Source organism: Suricata suricatta, chromosome 5 (assembly GCF_006229205.1).
Source record: "Suricata suricatta isolate VVHF042 chromosome 5, meerkat_22Aug2017_6uvM2_HiC, whole genome shotgun sequence".
NCBI classification, from domain to species: domain Eukaryota; kingdom Metazoa; phylum Chordata; class Mammalia; order Carnivora; family Herpestidae; genus Suricata; species Suricata suricatta.
In genome coordinates this window covers 121,551,737-121,569,923 of record NC_043704.1, presented here as the reverse complement: position 1 = coordinate 121,569,923, position 18,187 = coordinate 121,551,737, and the positions used below count along the sequence as shown (strand labels likewise).

At 46.2% G+C, this 18,187-nt stretch overlaps 2 long non-coding RNA genes across 2 annotated transcripts; one reads left to right on the top strand and one right to left on the bottom strand.

Annotated features, from left to right (window-relative positions):
• Window positions 1–432: 432 nt before the first annotated feature.
• Window positions 433–2,320, bottom strand: LOC115292821. Its single transcript, XR_003909156.1, has 2 exons — window positions 1,482–2,320; window positions 433–678 (listed from the first exon to the last, which is right to left on the bottom strand). It is a non-coding gene; the product is annotated as an uncharacterized LOC115292821 (long non-coding RNA).
• Window positions 2,321–11,627: 9,307 nt separating this feature from the next.
• On the top strand, window positions 11,628–16,646 carry LOC115292945. Its single transcript, XR_003909253.1, has 3 exons — window positions 11,628–11,840; window positions 15,887–16,055; window positions 16,581–16,646. It is a non-coding gene; the product is annotated as an uncharacterized LOC115292945 (long non-coding RNA).
• Window positions 16,647–18,187: the final 1,541 nt, after the last annotated feature.

Here is an 18,187-nt window from a genome sequence, read left to right as displayed (position 1 = left end):
TTTGGGTATTTATTCAAAATAATTGAAACCAGAATCTTTACAAGATATTAGCACTTTCATGTTTGCTGCAGCACTTTTCACAAATAGCCAAAATGTTGAAACAATCTAAATGTCCATTGACCAGGAAATGGATAAAGAAAATATGGTATATACATTTAATGGAATATTATTAAGCCTTAAAAAAGAAATTCTGCAATATGTGACAACATGGGTGAATCTTGGGACATTATGCTAAGTCAGTGAATTACAAAAAGGCAAATACTGCATGATTCCATTTACATAAGGTATCTAAAATAGTCAATTTCATATAATCAAAGAGTGGAATGGTGATTGACAGGGACTGGCGGGAGGGGAAATGAGGAGTTACTAATCAACAGGAATAAAGTTTCAATTAAGCAAAATGAATAATTTCTAGAGGTCTGTACAACATTGTATCGTTAGTCAACAATACTGTATTGTACACTTAAAATTTTGTTGAGAGGGTAGATCTCTGGTTTTGTGTTCTTAACACAATAAAAAGTACTTTCATTTTTAATGGAACCCCAGGGGAAAACAGTATTAGGTAGCCCCTAATCTCCATCACTTGAGGTATCTGGATATTGGGAATGTGGAGACGCTGGGTTGATGACATCTGATTGGGAGTGTCGGTTGGTTGGGAGAGAGGATGATGGCTCCCACCTACAAAGGGAAAAATAAGAACCAGAGGCCCCAGGCACTCCTGGGAGGTCTGATCCTGACAGCTTCCTCCCAGAACAATGAGCTGACACTGGATAGTCTGCAATCCCCCACCAGTTACTCTTCCTGTCCTGGCTCAATCAGCTTGTCAGGGCCTAGGAAATGAGGTGGGGTCTCTGGATGTACAGTTCCGGTTGGACAACCTCAGAGCCCCTAAATGCATTCCAGCTCCTCAGGTTCTTAACCAGTTGCTTTGCTTGCCTGTTTTCAGAGGGATGTTAAAAAAAGTGGGGGGAGAGGGGGCGGCCAACTGAGTTAGTTGGTTTCAATTTCCTCTGCCTAAAGATGTCATGTGTTGTGTTTATGCTGGTGGTCTCCAGTGCTGGGTGGCTGCGGTCACATGCTTGTTGGGAGAGAAGAAGTGACACCTGGAGGATGTTTGCCTTGCATTACAGTTTTAGCTTTTGCTTCCCAAGGCTGATTTAAGCTTTTATGTCATACTTCCCAAGTGTCTGCTTCTTGCTGGCTGCTAGAGACAGCAGTGAAAGGACACACAGTTCTTACCCTCCAAGAGCCCATAGCTGAGGGGAGAAGAGCATCCCTGTATCACAGGCAGTGGTAGGGGTGTGGGATAATGGGATGGGAAGGGATGGGATGGGGAAAAGTGCTGCTGCCTCTTTAGTTAGTGGAACATGGCTCTGGTGGGGCATAAGGCTCCTGGGTTGTAGACCAACAACTGTGACTTTTTGTACATCACAGTGCAAACTGAAACCAATCTCTTAATTTGTGAGGGCCTCAGTTTTTACCTCTGTAAAGTGGATGAGAAGACTTTGTGTCCTGGCAATCCCACTGAACCATTATGAGAGACAGAAATCAGCTGTGCAGGTGCCTGGGACAAGGGGGTACAAACATGGCTTAAGTGCTGATCTATGCACGTTTTCTTTGCTGTTGACTTGATGTTGCACTCGCAGAAACTGTACCTTGAATTTCTTTGTTTCTCTGAGAGTACCCGGAGTCCTCCTAGAACCTCAAGACCATTCTCAACACTAGCACAGCCCCATTGGACTTCAAGATGAATGTATGGTGGGCGATGCCAGGTGGTGGTCCGACTGTGCAGATGGAGCCCTCCTGGGAGCAACTGGGTGCAAGTCCTTGTAGGTTCAGGCTTCATGGTGGCCACCACATGGATCCAAGCTGAGAGTGAGGAAGTGAGGAGCTTTGTAGTTGCACAGGATGAGTCCTATCTTAAAACTGTTCTAATCCATAGTAGAGCCTGAATTCCACCCCCCCCCCAATTTCTCTCCTGAACCTTGGATGAGTATTAGGGTGTCCCTGCCTAGATGCAGCAGTGTTAAAGGAAGCTGGAGTTGGAGAGTCCCACGGTGAGCAATGTTCCTGAGGGTGGTGCAGGGTGACAGGATGAGGACCAAGGCACCCTGATGAGGAGTGACTTTCAGGTTATATGGTCAGAAGGCAGAGGCTGGCTGTCCCTTCCCAGGACACTGTTCTTCAGCCATTGGAACCATGCATTTGCTATCCCACACTTTTCTCTCCACTTTCTTTCTTCACATCCCCCTTTCTTATCCTTCCCTTTCTTTCTTTCCCTTTCCTTCTCTTTCTCTCCCCTCATTCCCAACTCTGCACATCTCATCTTCTCCTAGTACACCAAGCTTAGATGCAGCAGCCCAAATATCTGTTTCCACCTTCATTCATTAGTAGCATGTTTTCTTCATATTCTTGATTTATAATTATAATAACTGCTTTAAAATCCTTGCCTGCTAATTCTACCATCTGGGTCTCCATTCATGTGAATTGGTCATGATTTCCTTTTCTTCAAATGTTGAGTAATTTGTTGTTGTTTTTGTGTCTTGGACATTATGAGTGTAAAATTGTGGAGACACTGGGATCTGTTATATTCTTATGGAGAGTGTTGGGTTTTTGCTTTAGCCAGTAATTAACTTGGTCAGACTCAAACTGCAAACTGTTTCTGGGGCAACAACACGACCCTCACTGAATTGTTATATCCTTAGCTGGATGGCTTTGAGTCTGCTCCATGAATGCATGGGCCAGCAGTCAGCAGAAATTGACAGTTTATGCATAGAATTCAGGGCTCCTCATCTTTGGTCTTCCTATTTCTACAATTCTTCTTTTAATTTTCAGCAACACAGGTTTCCCTGACCTTCATGCTTTGGTTATTTAAGCCAGAAAAACTATGGGTTATTGATAAGGGCTTTAGTCACCCCACCTGGTGCTCACTGTTCAGTGTCTACTCAGGCTGACGTTGTACTGTCTTCAAGCTAACAGTCATCTAAATGAGAAATAGCCTGTGTCCCATCCCTTCTTCCACATGTCAGCTCCCCTCTAGAATCTTCTTGATTTTGTTCACTCCACAATACCTTCAGATAGTTGTATTTTTAATTTTGTCCAGAGGTAATAGTTGTCATCCCCAGAAGGTTTGGTCCAATAGGAGCTTACTTGGCCATATAAAAAATGGAACTCCTTCTATTTTTCTGTTTCACCCTTTTTAGAGCGTGTGATTTTCTTTATCAAGATTGTCTCATGGTTGCAGGATGACGATTGCAGCCAAGCCATCACGTTAACATTCTGGGCTGGAAGACGAATGAAAGGGCAAGGTCAACATGTGGTTTCCAGCTGCATTGTCCCCCCCCTTTAAAGGGCTTCCTATAATTCTCCCCAAACAAGTTCTGCATCCCATTGGTCAGAATTTAACTGTAAGGTTATGAAAGGAAGGAATGAAATATATAAATGAGTGAAACACATGAATCAAATATAATTGTTAAGCTGGGCACATTGCTTTCCCAACAGAGTTAGATTAAGTTAGTCAGGAGAGAGAATGACTCTCAGGAAGGCAGATAGATGCTATCTCATTTCTTAAGGATATTATAAAAATTAAAATTGTTAATCCATGTTACTGCTTAATACCACTCTTGTAAATAGGAGGCACCCCATACATGTTGGTTTGAGTATTGCTATAAGTTTCACAATAGACATAAACCCAAAGCATGATGGAAATCCCAAAGACTCTGCACCTAGACCAACTAGGAAGAAAGGAGTGACAGGGAAAACTTCAGGGGGCAGTGATACCTGAGCCAAGTCTGAAACAGTAAAAGATAAACATTAAACCAGGTAATATAGGAGAGGAGACTCAGGCAGGGGGAATAGCAGTGAGAGAAGTTTTGGAGTGAGAAAAAGCCTGCTGTGTATAGGGATTTACCAATTCACCTCTAGTGTCCAAAAATGTGGGAACATATAAGTGGGAAACATTTTATATATGGTCAGATAGCAGTCAAGATGGAGCACGCATGCACATGTGTTTTTGCACACACACACACACACAAGTCTGAGATTTACCTAATCCTGCAGGCCTCCTGTGGGAGAGAAGCCTAGCAGGAGGCAAGCCCTGGGGTCCAAGCACTGCAGACCTTCCCCTCTCTGGGAGTTCAGGGCAGAGGTGCAGGGCTGTGGGCTAAACGGTCACTGTGGCCCCCTGAGAAGTCTGCTCCCCATTCCCCATAACTCTTCTCAAAGATAGGGGCTTTCAAAAACACACTTGACAAGTTTGGTCAAACAGGAAGTCAGGCGCTGATAGTGTGGGAGGGAAACAGGGGTGGGGGCTTGCTGCCTGAGCATTTTCCAGCCTCCCCCCACCCCCACACCCTGGCCTGGATTTGGTCCCCAATACCCAGATTCCCTCAAGTGTTGGCTTGGGAGGAGTGTAAGCACCCAGGCACCAGATGTGCTTATGTCTCTGGGTTTCTTCTTAGTTTCTGCTCCTTCTCCTGTGGACAAAGCATCTATAGTGTCAGCCAGGGACTTGTTCCTTACTGCATTCTCTTTCCTCCAGAAGCTCCTGCTGGCTCATAATCTCTGTGTCTCCTGACTCTTCTCTGCAGTACTTGGCTCAATTCAATTCAGTTCATATTTACTGCATACCTGTGAGGTGTCAGGGTCCTGTCCTGGGCTGGAAGAACTCTGCCTGGGTTGTGTGATGTGTGTGTGCATGCGTGCACATGCACATGTGCGTACGTGGGTGCATGTCTATGTGTGGGGTGAGTGTTTGATTTTAGAACATAGATTTACCTTATCTTCCTTGTTACCGTAGAGAAGTATTCTATTTTTGTCGTGGTAAACTGTGGGTTTTGCCATTCTTTTATTAATGGGTATTTAGGTTGTTCCTGGGGCTAGCCACATGGTGCTCTGTAGCATGCCAGTGTGTGCCCCTTCCTTCTGCCCACGCTGCACGTGTGTGACTGGCTCTAGGGCCTGCGGTGAGAAGGGAATCCCAGGGAAACAAGCTGCCCTCCGGAATAATTGTGCCAACTTACACTCTGGTGAGCTGTGACTATCACAGTGCATTTCCTCATATTGTCATCAACACTTGACCTCAATGCACATTTAAAACATCAGGAGAATTATGTCCCTATTGGCTTGCCCCCTGAACCAGAGTCCCCTTGAGGAGATTTTGAGTTCCTCAAGGTCAGGGCCTATCATGTCTTGCTTAACTTTAAGATAAAAAAAAAATTCCTTGTTCCTTCTGAACTGATTTAGAAAGTTTAACTCTGAGGGCACCTGGCTGGCTCAGTTGATTGAGTGTCTGACTGGCTCAGGTCATGATCTTGCAGTTCATGAGTTCAAGCCCCGCTTAGGCTCTCTGCTGTCAGCATGGGGCTGGCTTCAGATCCCCTGTCCCCCCTCTCTCTCTGCTCCTTCCCGCCCACCCCCCCACTCAAAGAAAAATTTAAAAAACGTAAAAAAAAATCAGAATCTTTAAAAAAAAAGAAAGTTTAACTCTCATTTTAGTGGTTACTCTTACATGTTACCAGGTGCCTTTAAAGCTTGAATCTTCTTCCCATCTTCCATGCCTTACTTACTTATCATTATTCACTAACTTAGTTCCAAATTATTATCTATCCCAATATAAGCCATTATTATCATTTAATAAAATTGATGTTTGCTTTGCTTTGCACACATCTTTACTGTTTTCTTTATTCCCGATTCCATTTTCTATACAGGATCATTTTTCTCGAATCATGTTCCTCTTTTTTTTTGTCCTATATGAAGATATGTGGTAGTAAACTTAGTTCTTTTAAAGACTCTTGCCTTCTTATTCTTACTCCCCACTCCAGCTTTATTGAGATATAGTTGACATTTAGAACTTGTATGTATTTAAAATGTACACCTTGATGACTTTATATACGTGTTCATTGTAAAATATTCACCACAACCAAGCTAATTAACATCTATTACACTGTAGAGTTACTATTTGTGTAGGTGTGTAACAGTAACTCTTAAGATCTACCCTCTTAGCAAATTTCAAGTATGCAGTACGCTAGTGTTAACTATAGTCATGTTGTTTTGCACTAAATCTCAAGAATTTATTTTGCATAACTGAAACTTTGTACTCCTTGATCAACATCTCCTCATTTCTCCCTCTCTCCCAGCCCCTGGTAACCACAACTGTATTTTACATTTCTATGGATTTGTTTATTTTAGACTCCACGTATAAATGAGATTGTGCCATATTTGTCTTCATGCATATGGTTTATTTCACTTAGTATAATGTTTCCTAGGTTCATCCATGTTGTTGCAAATTTCCTACTTTTATTTTTTTAAATTTAAAATAAATTTATTTTGCAGGGGGGAGGAGAGAGAGACAGAGACAGAGAGAGAATCTTAAGCAGGCTCCACACTCAATACAGAGCCTGACATGGGGCTCGATCCCATGACTCTGGGATTATGACTTGAGCCAAACTCAAAAGTTGGATGCTCAACTGACCGAGCCACCCAGGGGCCCCAGGAATTCCTACTTTTTAAAGGCTGAATAATACACACACATACCACATCTTCTTAATCTGTTCATCCATTAGTAGTATGGTCCTTCTATTTTTGAGCTAGAGTTAAGGGGACCTTAGACTTCTAGGTAAGTAGCTATTTTCCCTCAGCATACTGGAGATGTTATTCCATTGCCTTCTGGCTTCCATTGTTGTAGTTGTTGGTCTGCTTGTTATTCTTTTATAAGCAGTCTATCTTTTCCTTGTGGAATTTTTAAAAGATCTTTTCTATGTCTTCTGCAGTTTCATTATGATGAGTATACATGCGAATTCATTTTAGTTTCCTGGTTAGATTTCTTGATTCCAATATCTGATGATTCATATCTGTTATCAGTTTTGGAAAAATCTTGTCATTATTTCTTCAAAGATTGTCCCTAAATTGCATCTGCAGAAACTCCAATAAGACAATTTAGACCTCATTTTATCCTCCATGTCTCTTAGTGTCTCTTATACTTTTCATCTCTTTATCTGTGTGCTGCATTATGTGTAATTTCTTTAGATCTGCCTTCCAGCTCACAAATTCTCTGTTCAATTGTTTAACCAATTCTGTTAGGTGTTAAATTTCCCTGATCTGAATTTCCATTTTAAGAAGACTTATTAAATTAATTAAATAGGTTTGGTCATTTTTATTAGTTTTTATACCTTGCTTGGGTTTTCAGTCTCCAGTCTTGCTTTTTTTTTTTTAAGTTTACTTTTTTATTTTGAGAGAGAGAGGGGAAAAAAAGCATGAGAAGAGGAGGGGTAGAGAGAGAGGGAGAGACAGAATCCTGAGCAGACTCTGCACTGTCAGCTCAGAGCCTGATGCAGGGTTCAGTCCCACAAACCTTGAGATGATGACCTGAGCTGAAACCAAGAGTCAGATGCTTAACTGACTGAGCCACCCAGGTGCCCCAGTTTTTTAAAAGTTTATTTCCCTTTCTTTTAAAAACATTTCCAATGTACCTATTTCATAATATTGTACCTAATCTTTCCTGTCTCAATTCTTATAGGTATAATTCAACTCTTGTTTTTTCCTGTTAATTCCCACTTACTAATTTTCATGTGTGTTGCATTATTTTTATTGTGAGCTCTAACTGACTGCTTGAAATCTGTAGGGAGCCTAAGGATGCCTAGGTTGATGGTATGCTTCTGCAGAGAGAATTTGCTTTTGCTTCTGCCAGGTGTTGCAAAGCACTGCTGGTCTGGGACTGCTTAAAATTTTCTTTAATGTTTATTTATATTTGAGAGAGATAGAGAGAGGCACAGTGTGCCACCGAGAGAGGGGCAGAGAGACAGGAAGACACAGAATCCAAAGTAGGCTATAGGCTCTCAGCTGTCAGCACAGAGACAGAGGCTTGAGCCCACGAGCCACAAGATTATGATCTGAGCCGAAGTCGGACTCTTAATTTACTGAGCCACCCAGGAGCCCCTGGTCTGGGGCTGCTTTAATTTCTTGGCTTGGAGTTTGTTTCCTGGGCCAAGCAAATAGTGCAAATTTGAACCCTGATCTTGGTGGTCAGTTGTCAGCATAGCCTTTATTCTTCTATTTTCTTTCCCTCACTTGCATCTGAGCCGAAGATCAAATCTTGGATCTAAGATGGTTGAATTATCTTGTCTCCCTTTGATGGTGAGCAGATTTTTTTCCCTAATGCATCCTTTCACTGAAGATGGAACCCTTCAAAGGCCTCGGCTTTTGTGTGTGGGAGAGGAGCAAGTATATGCTCAAGGCCTTGTCCTCTGTTGCCAGTAAACCATGAGAATCCAGTTTCCTGGTCTCAGCAAATGCCTGGGAGCTGCTCTGGTGCAGTACTGGCTCTCCAGGCTGGAGGTGTATCTGCTCTTTGCCTATGACATTGGGAGAGTCCTTGTTGTAAACCAAGTTCAGCTCTACATTTAAAAAGATTGATATATTTCATCCAGTACATTTCTTTAAAACCAGGAGTGGGAATTCTTATTAGGATTTTGAAGTATGAGTAGAAGTTCAGCTTTGGCTATGCTAGAGTCTAGCACTCCACCACTGTGTCTGTAATTGTTTCATATTTCAGACATGTTGCTCAGCCTCATTACCTCTTTGCAAATTCCTTAGGCTTGGTGCCTGGTTCCAGGTTAAGCATGGCTTCTGCCACAGAGTGTTTTCATGGTTCAGCCTATGTTGACCTCATTCTAGATTTCTCTTCCTGCATTTCTGCTGTTTGGCACTATTACCATCACTTTTACAGGTGATAGTATGTTGCCCCTCAGCACAAGGGCATGTCCTTATAGCTTACTCAACTGACAACTTTCTGTCCTCAGTCTGCTTCCTCTGTCTTTCTGAGACAAGGACCTTATTCCCAGAACCCTGTGTCCCTCTAAAACACTTACGCTCTCTCCTTCCCACATCTGGGAACCAAGCTAGACACTGCCGTAGCACTGAGATGTTATGCTTAGAGATTTGTTCTGTGGGGTCGTCTCTTCTAGAAAATTTTCTATAACTATTAAGATTTTAGTGTAAATGAGCTTATCTGATGCTCACTTGGCCAAGGGGATACTAAATGGGTTCCAAGGTGTGGTAGGGTTCATGAGCATCCTGGAGGCTCAGAAAGGGAAGTCATCACTGGAAGGAAAGGGGACAAATAGATGTTCACCATTCATTTGGTCAACAAACAACCCTTAGCTGAGTGCCAGGTATTGTGCTGGGTGCTGGGGATACATGTAAAAATGTGGACTGGCCTCAGGAAGCTTGGAGGAGGCTTCTTCTGGCCTGATCTTCAAGATCATTTACCCTAGTCTTCGTACAGATGAAGTAACTGAGGTCCAGAGAGGGGAGGGAACTGGCTCAGGGTTGCACAGCAAGTACTTTCATCACAGAGATAGGGAGGATGGCCATGAGGAAAAGCCTGAAGTGAGGGAGGTCCTGCATCTCTCTACTTCCCTGGAAGTCACCTGACGACCTGGGCTATGGTGTGGAAGCCTAGGGCCAGCCATAGACTGCTCTTTCAGGGTCCTGTGGTAGCTCCCAGAGGCTACTAGGGCTGCTATGGGGTGGGTGATCCCTCCCCTTGCCCTCAGTCCCCAGGCATGGGGTGTCGGTGGCTGAAAAGCCTCTGCTGCAGTGTGGGGCATGGGGGTCCTTTCTCTCCCACCCCGTCATGGGTGAAATGCACGGGACAGAGCTGGCCTTATCAGACGCCAGCTGTGGCTGCCTTGGGCTTGCTGGGAGGTGCTGGAGCTGGGAGTGAGGCTCAGGACGGGCTGACACAGCCGAGAGGAGATAATTTCAATCTGCAGCCTCCAGTTTGAGGGAGAAATGTAAACACAGGCTGCTGAGCCAGCAGACACGGGGGTGGGGCAGGTGGGCACTGGGCACCCTGCTCGCTCTCCCTGCTCACAGAGCCCACTTGGAGAGGAGTTCTGCTCGATATTCCAGGACCTGGCCCTTTGCAGGCATGTGAGGAAGCAGCCGCTCTGGCTGCCGATGTCCCTCCAGGCCGTTCTCGCCGTTCGTGAGCCTAAGTGAGTGACAGAGTCCTGGCTTGACAGCAGACCGGAAGTCCGCCAACCCCAACTCTGTTTCACGGCCAGCTGTGGGGCGTCCTTCAGCAAGGCGCTTGATTTCTCTCACCTCAGTTTCTTCCTCTGTAAAACGGGAATCATATTAGAACCAGCCACATTAGTTCCAGGCATCATTCTGGCATAGAGGTACAGCCTTGAACAAAACACAAAGCAGAGGCTGTCCCTCTCAGAGCTGAGAGGGAGGTTTCAATGAAGTAATGTGGCTGTGAAGTTTCACAGCAGCCCTGACACAGAGAAGATGCTCAATAGATGGTAGTCACTGGTTGTGGTGCTTGTTACCATTAATTAGAGTCAGTGTGGCCTGAGTCCATCTCTTACCCTTGTCTCCCTCCATGAGGGTGATGTTCAGCCTTCAGCGCTTAGATGTTTCCTCCTACATGAAGTCTTCCCTGACTTCTCAAGGCTGGATTTTCTCCCTCCCTCCACTTGCCACCCCTCCCCTTCCCGTGCCTCATAATGGCCCTTGTCACAGACTGTTGTCACCATCAGTTCTCCTCTCTGTGCCCCAGCCTGGCCACGTGCACCTCAAGGCAGGGCTGGATCTTGACCCACCTCTGCTCACAACCTAACACATTGCAGATGCTCATTAGATGTTTGTTGACTGAATGCGTGTGAGTCCAAACCATACCCCCTCCTCTCAGGTGCTTTGGGTTGCTCCTCAGAGTCTGGAGAAGGAACTTCTTGGTCTGTGTCTGGGGATCACTTAAGGGGAAATCACAGGGCAGATCTGTCTGTGTGGGTGTGCGATAGTGAACGCTGAGTGTTTACCATAGCTGGATGCGATTAGGAGCTCCTTTGGGTACAATTAATCTTCAGTCCACTCCTATGAGATAAGAAATGTTATTTTTTCCATTTGGCAGATGAGGAGATGGAGGACCAGAAGGGTTCCATATCTTGCCCAAGGTCATCCAGCTAGTAAATGTGGGTAGAATCAGGATTTGAACCCAAGTGGAGCACCTCCAGGGCCCGTGTTCACTGCCCCTCACTGTAGGATTTCTCAGGCCTGTGCGTGGCACGTGGCCATGTGGGCACGTATGCACACCCATGTGTGGCTTGTGGCAAGTGTATCCCAGGCAGTTCCTGTCGTCCTGGCCCTGAGCCGGCCTTGTTGCTGGGGGCGTCAGAAAGGAAGGGCGGTTGTTTTAGGTCCAAGTGACAGAAAAGGGCAGGCCAGAAGCGTGTGCTATCATGAAAACCATGTATAATAGCCAGTGTGGTCTGAGAAGCCTGCTTCTGGAGACAGCTAGTGAGGTGGGCTGGGAGCCCTCAAGCCTGGAGGCTGGGGCCCGCTATAGGTCGGAGAGGTCACAGCTTGGCACAGCATACTTATTGACTGGCTAATTTGAACATTTTTCAGGTAATGTATCTCTGGGGACCCCAGTGACATGCTGAGAGGCACAGTGTTGTTGTTGTTGTTGTTTTTACCGGTTCTTCAAGATTTTGATCCTGTTTGTTTTCTTTTACCCAGATATGGTCAGAATGATTCTTAGAAAACGGGGGAGTGCCCATGTTGGTCAGAGGAGATGAGCCTGTGTACGTTAATGGGTGCCTCTGTTTGGGTGACTGAGCTCCACGTGCTCCCAGGAGGGGCTCTGACTTTATTACTCAGAAAGAAAGAAGCTTCCATGATGCAGATGGTCATTTGTTCATTCAGCTAAAACTCCTCAAGACCCTACTCTGTGTCAAGCCCTGTGCTGGGCATTCGGGACGAAATGGAGATCAAGGCCCATGTCCTGTCCTCAGGAGATGACCATTTGGTGGGAAAGTCATGCCAGGAGACAGGTAAAGATGGCCCAGGATGGGAAGGGCTCGGCTGGAGGGGCACACAGAGGGCACACTGCAGAGCGACTCCCAACAGTACTGCACCCAACAGGTGCAGTAATCTTGTCATCTGCCCTGCACTGCAGGAAGCTGAGAAATCTGATATTTGTCCTGCACTTACCTCTGCCTAACCTTCCTCAGACAGAGGCATGGCTTGGGCAGGCCCCTGGGGTCTAGGAAGTGAGGGAAGGCTGCGGGTGAGGCGATCAGGGCCCAGCCCCTGCCCGCTGTCCCTGTGCCCAGACCTCGCCAGGGTCCCAGCCGTGGTACCTTCTCCTTGACCGATTAAAGCAATAGACCACCCCATTCACAGGGGACTCCAATAACCCAAACCATGTGGGCTCCACGGTAGGGGGGGTGTGGGAGATGGAAAGCATACTTTTGAGGGGAGAGAGGAAGACACAAGGAAGAGCCTTTGTCTCAGTGGTGTGTGTCCTCTCTGCAGAGGGCCTCGGGGTGGAAGGATGTTCAGTGGGCTTACAGTGGAGGAGTGTGCCCAGGCCCCTGCTCCACTGGCCGCTTGCCCAGTAGACCTAGCTCTGGACACCACTGGTGGACCTGCTGTAGGTGTGTCTCTGGGGTAGGGACTTGGAGGGATAGAGCCCCTGAGAAGTAGCAGCAATAAAACCTCTCCCAAAGGGGCTGCTTCTGTCAGACCTGAAGGCTTGAGCCCCTGGGATGGCATGCTCCTCCCTCAAAGCACAGCTGACCTTTTAAGGGGGCTGGGGTATAGGGTCAGGCCCTGAGCCACGGAGGGCAGGGCCCCAAAGGCAAGGGCTGTGGACAGCATGTTCCAGGCCAGATAGAGTGACCACTTGCCGGGGACACAGAGGAGGATTCGCTGTCAGGTTGGACTGTTGCAACAGATCCGTTAAGAAACTGCTTTGGGCCCCAAACCTTGGAGGCCAACTGTGGTATGTGTGTATGTTTCCCCTTTTGATCCTACAACAAGCCTTGGTTGAATTAAGTCATTCCAAAAGGGAACTTCCCTAGGGTCACAGCTAGGAACGGGGAAAGGCAGGTTTTGCATCTAGGTGCAAACCCATTCCCATCCCATACACCATAAGTCTTTGCTTCTAAGGGTCATCTGCAGGCTGCCGGCGTTCAAAGCCACTGTAATGCAAGGTGAACTTAGGCAAAGTACTTAACTCTTCTGTGCCTCAGTTTCCTTTTTATCAGCACCGATTGTTACACTTACCTATAGGATCCCAATGAAGCTCCAATGAGGTAACACACATGAGACTCTGGGCAAGGACCAGGTGATTGTAACTGATCACCACGTGGTGGTCCCCAAGGCCGTCAGCAGAATTGCTGAAGTCCGTATGGTTGGTGGAAAAGCATATTGGGGCAGGTGGTCTGGGTACACAAGGCCTTGGACAGAGGGATGTAATGAGCCTCTTGGGCCTCCCAAGAGTCCCTCCCCTCTTTAAGCCCCAAGAGATGACTTGGACATTGGACTCAACTAGCCACTTCTCCAGACTCCCTCGCCTGCCAGGGACAGTGAAGAGGAATTGAAATCACTAAGTACTTGATGCATGGTTGGAAGCTGGGTATGGCTGTCTGGGGGCCTGCCAGACCACCTGGCTTTGAGAGGTCAAGACTCATCAGGGAAGGTCCTTTTGAAGTGACAGACTTAGTATAGTTTATATTAAAGGTATGTTCTTGTACGTCTTTGTGATAAGGGAATGGGGTCTCAGACTAGAGTGTTCTGAGAATGGGTAACCGTATACCCCGGGGGCCAATCCAATCCTGGTTATGTGTATTATCTCAAAGCAAGTATTATTAGTGCCTACTTTCACTGTTACAAGTGTCCTAATTTGAGTAACAGATTATACAGTTGCCCAGGTCTGAACCACAGGCCAGACTTTATCTACCAGAGCTGCTGCCCTCTGAATGTGAAAGAGTGTCAGAGAAGATGCCCTTCTCCTCTGGCAAGACCTGCCCCTGAGGGGCGGCGGCCAGGGTCTGGGCTGGGTAGGGCTGGTCTGAGAGACTTCCACGTCTGGTCACAGCATCAGCATTTGGGAGCCTGGGCAATACACCCCCGAACCTGGAGAGGAGAAGGTGGGGTGTGAGGACAGAGGGTGGCTTTCAGTTCAGTCCATCTGGCAGCCTGGAGGCCTGGGACGACAGCTGGACACCACAGTGCTTTGTCGCCTGGGTACTAGCTGGGGAGATTTTAGCGGGCAGAGATATGAAATATTGGTCTGGCTGAACTTCATTTCCTTGTTAATAATGACAATAGTAAACATGACTACCTTTATTTTTTTTAAGTTTATTTATGTATTTTGAGAAAGACAGAGACAGTGGAGAGGGGACGGAGAGAGAGGGAGAAAGAGAATCGCAAGCAGGCTCTGCATTGTCAGCATGGAGCCCGACATGGGACTCACGAAACCGTGAGATCATGACCTGAGCCAAAATCAACAGTTAGATGCTTTAACGACTGAGCCACCCAGGCACCCCTATCATGACTACCTTTAAATAAGCACTGATTAAGTGCTGGGCATATATATGTGTGTGCATTCACATGTGTGTAAAATATTGCTATATTCTGTATACTCTCTGTAATATATATCATGCAAGCACAAACACTTCTTTAAGTAGTCCCACTGATACAGAGTGAGACAAAAAAGAAGAAAGGAAGGGACACTCTTCATGTCACACCTCTATTAAGTGGCAGGAGCAAGATTCACACCCAGGTCCATTTGACCTCAGGGCTAGTGTCCTCGAAGGTCTGCCCACCATCCTCTGTGCATCAGGATCTGGCCCACTGCTCGCCCAGCCCTGCAGCCCAGGCTGGACCTGGAAGATTAGGAGGCAGGGAAACATGGGCTTGCTGGGGACCTTTCTGTCCTTATGTGTCCCTTGCCCTCCCTGGGGCCAGCTCCAGCAGGGAAAGGCCAAGCTCAAGGCCACGTGAGGAGTTCCCAAGCCGTCTTTCATCCGGTCCCGCAGTTATTTGTTCAGCATGCAGTGCAAATTTCCCTGTCTCAAAACATGGAATCTGGTACAGCTTTGCCTGGATCAATGTCCAACCCCTTTCAAGTTCTGGAGAAAGTTACTCCTCTCCAAAGTTCAGACCTGCCAGACTCAATAACTCCACAAAAATGCTTGGATGAAAATTGCTCCAAGCAATCCCAGCGGAAAGCCAGCACCTCACCCCTCGTTTAAAGCTATGATCCTTATCATAATTAATTCAATAAAGAAGTAATGTGCTTCAACCTAGGCAGAGAGAATAATTTTCTGTCCTGACTGGTATAAACTTTCAACTAGGGACATTTAAACTTCAGGTCTGAGCTCTCGCAGCAAGTAATAAATTGCAGACCCAGGCAGGGCTGCAGAACACCCCGTTTAAACTGCGGTAAATAGGCCGCTGTTGAGGAGAGGAAGATTTGGATTCGGGTGGGCAGCTCCAATAAATAGCAGAGTGTTGGTTATAAACCCTGCAGTCCCGGCTGGCCTCAGCCTTGAGACAGGCAGAAACATTTGCTTGTGGAAAGCACCAGAGTGTTTGATCCTCATGCTCGGTGGACCCACCTTGAGTCTTGAATCTAAAATCCATTTCCTTCCATAATTGAAAGGTAGGATTAGCCTGGCTTCTAAACAGACTAACACATTCTCAAGTGGAGATACTGACTCAGAGACCAAGCCAACCTATCCGGGAGCTGCGTTTCCTACTCTTTCCTCTGAGGTTCCATGATTAAAGTTCATTCTGGATTTGTTTTGAACACGTTCAGAGTAATGAGGCTCCCGGATGGTCCCAGAAGCCCATTACGTTTACAGAAATTACAAGTTTAGCAGTCAAAGTCTTTGGAAACAAGTAAAAAAGAAAAAGTCGGTTTGAATCAAAACAGCTTTCAGATTGCATATTATGGGGAGAGATGAATTCAACATCCATTGTTTTCTGAAAAGAATTCAATGATGGGGAGGTAGGGTTCTTTAAAGTGATTAAATTTGGGAACATCAAGGCGGTTGTCTGACTCGGTTTCTTTTGTTCCTGGCTGAAGATCTTGGATACCTCCTTTGTGAACCGACAGCAAGCATGCATTCCAAGACTCAAGAGGACCTTTCTCATCAGTGTTGTGGGGTTGAAAACAATTGTGTTATCAGCCCGCATTCCGCTCCACCAGCCTCCAGCTCAGGCAGAGATGCACTGTGACAAGGCTCACTGCCCCGGTAACTGTTCCAAACCACACCAGGCCTGCAGAGCGCTATATCCAAGACCAATAGCTGGTTCTGGAGAAGTGACTGAGCATACTCATGGATGTTACCCATCAAAACACACAAAGTACACACACTAGACAGCCTAGACTTTTTATCTCACCCAAAATGCGAAGGGCTGCCTGGGGGAGGGGAGGGAAGCAGCCCTTTGAAACCTAGAAGGGGAAGAAGCCAGGTGAGAGGATGGAGCAGCTAATTAAATTCCACGGGCCTGGGCACCACACCCTTAACGACCATTTGGAGCGCAGAGACATGTTAATAAATAACAATATGTCAATAATAACAATAATTGCACGCCACACACATTGACTATTTTCCATGGGTTTGTGAAAAAAAAAATCTAATTTTCTGTGTGCATCTTACCTGTATTTGTGTCACCTGGTCAAGGTGCCGAGTGTAAAAGTTGAAGCTGATGTCATTTCAGCTCTTGATACGGCCAAATATTTCTCGTGCTGGTGACTCTGGGTTTTCTCTTTCCAGTCAATGTTTTTTAAGTGAGGAAAACATTCAGTGAATGATTTGTAATGCCGGATATCCAGTTTAAAAAAAAAGAGAGGACAACTCAACAACAGTAACGTAAGTAGTAAACTAAGATAAGCGCTCACACTGCTTAGTGGCTGGGTTCTGTTTCTGAGCATCCCACTCTCACTGCTCCTGGCCCTTTTGTGGGGCACCCCGGTCTGGGCTGAGAGAGCCAGGTGGACTCTCTGGGCCCCCCAAATGCCTCAGATGTCAATAGTGTCTGTGGGTTCTGCCTCCCTGACTTAGTCTCCCCAGTGAAAAGTGGCCTTGAAGACTCTCTTAAACTTGGGCCAGCACCACACAGTAATTTCAAACAAACCCAATAATGAGGCTGAAGCTGGCACTGGAGGGCACCCTGGGAGGTGCGTGCAGATTAGAGAAGCAACTGAAATCCACAAAGCTGAGGCCCAGTTGCTTTTGCGACACACGCGTTTTGAGCCAGCACGTTTGACCAACGCTCGCAACCCCTGCCCGCGCCCCCTTCTACCCCCCAATCCCTCTTGGATTGATTAAATTGGCTCAAGATGACACCAATAATTGGCTCAAGATGGGGCTTCGACAGGCCCAATGATCCATATCTTCGCATTCCCTAAAATCAGTCCTTTCAGCTCTGTGTTGGATTTAGGATGGTTTACATTGGCTCCGTCACAAACATTTTAATAAAGTCCCAGAGAAACCGCAAACGGGTGACATCATTGGACGGTGTTAAAAAAAAAAAAAAAAAGAGTCCCGTTTTGTAAGAGAGAGGCTGGGCCTCCCGAGTGTGATCACGCTCCGTCCGCCCGTTTGGTCATTCAGCAACCATCCACTGTAATTAGGACCATAATATTTAAAACGGGGTGCGGTGGGGGTGGGTGGCCGGCAAAGGACATTAGCTAATAAGTCAAAAACATATGAATATTTTGACATAAAGTAGCCAAGAAGGTGAATGACCGTAGGGCGGGTGTGCAGCCCCAGGGCTGAGGGGCTTTAGCCTGCCTTGGGTGGAGGTGCTTGGAGCTTTAATTGGAAGGACGGCCCCCTCGTCCCTTGTCCCTGGAGCCCAGGACCCGAGTGCTGGACAGGGGAGCAGTTCATAGCCTAGGGAGTTTCATTAGGAAGGCTTCTTGCTGAGCGGGGGGGCCCTATAGGGAATTTTCATCTTCTTCTCTCTACTCTTCTGTTTACTTACCCTGAACTTTCTCTAAGGGTGTATGTTAGTTATACAATCAGGGGAAAAAACCTGACTGTGCTTTTTCAAAAATTAATATAGCAATTATGATCATATTCAATGACTATAATTCTATATTAGACTGGAAATGTTTGGAATAAAATCCACTATTAATGTTAGGGTGGTTCTCTCTGGGCGGTGGGACTAGGAAAGCCTTTTGTTTTCTACTCTTATGTTTTTAGAGCGGATAAAAAATTTTAAAGGAAAGTGAAATGCTGAAACCTGAGGAAATGAGTTTGGCTCATTTGGACATGGATTAAAAAATATATGTGTCTGCCCTCCTCCCCCAAGTACAAGCTGCTGTGTTGGTTTTAGCATTGTATTGTATTTTAAAAATACATTTCACTCACATGCT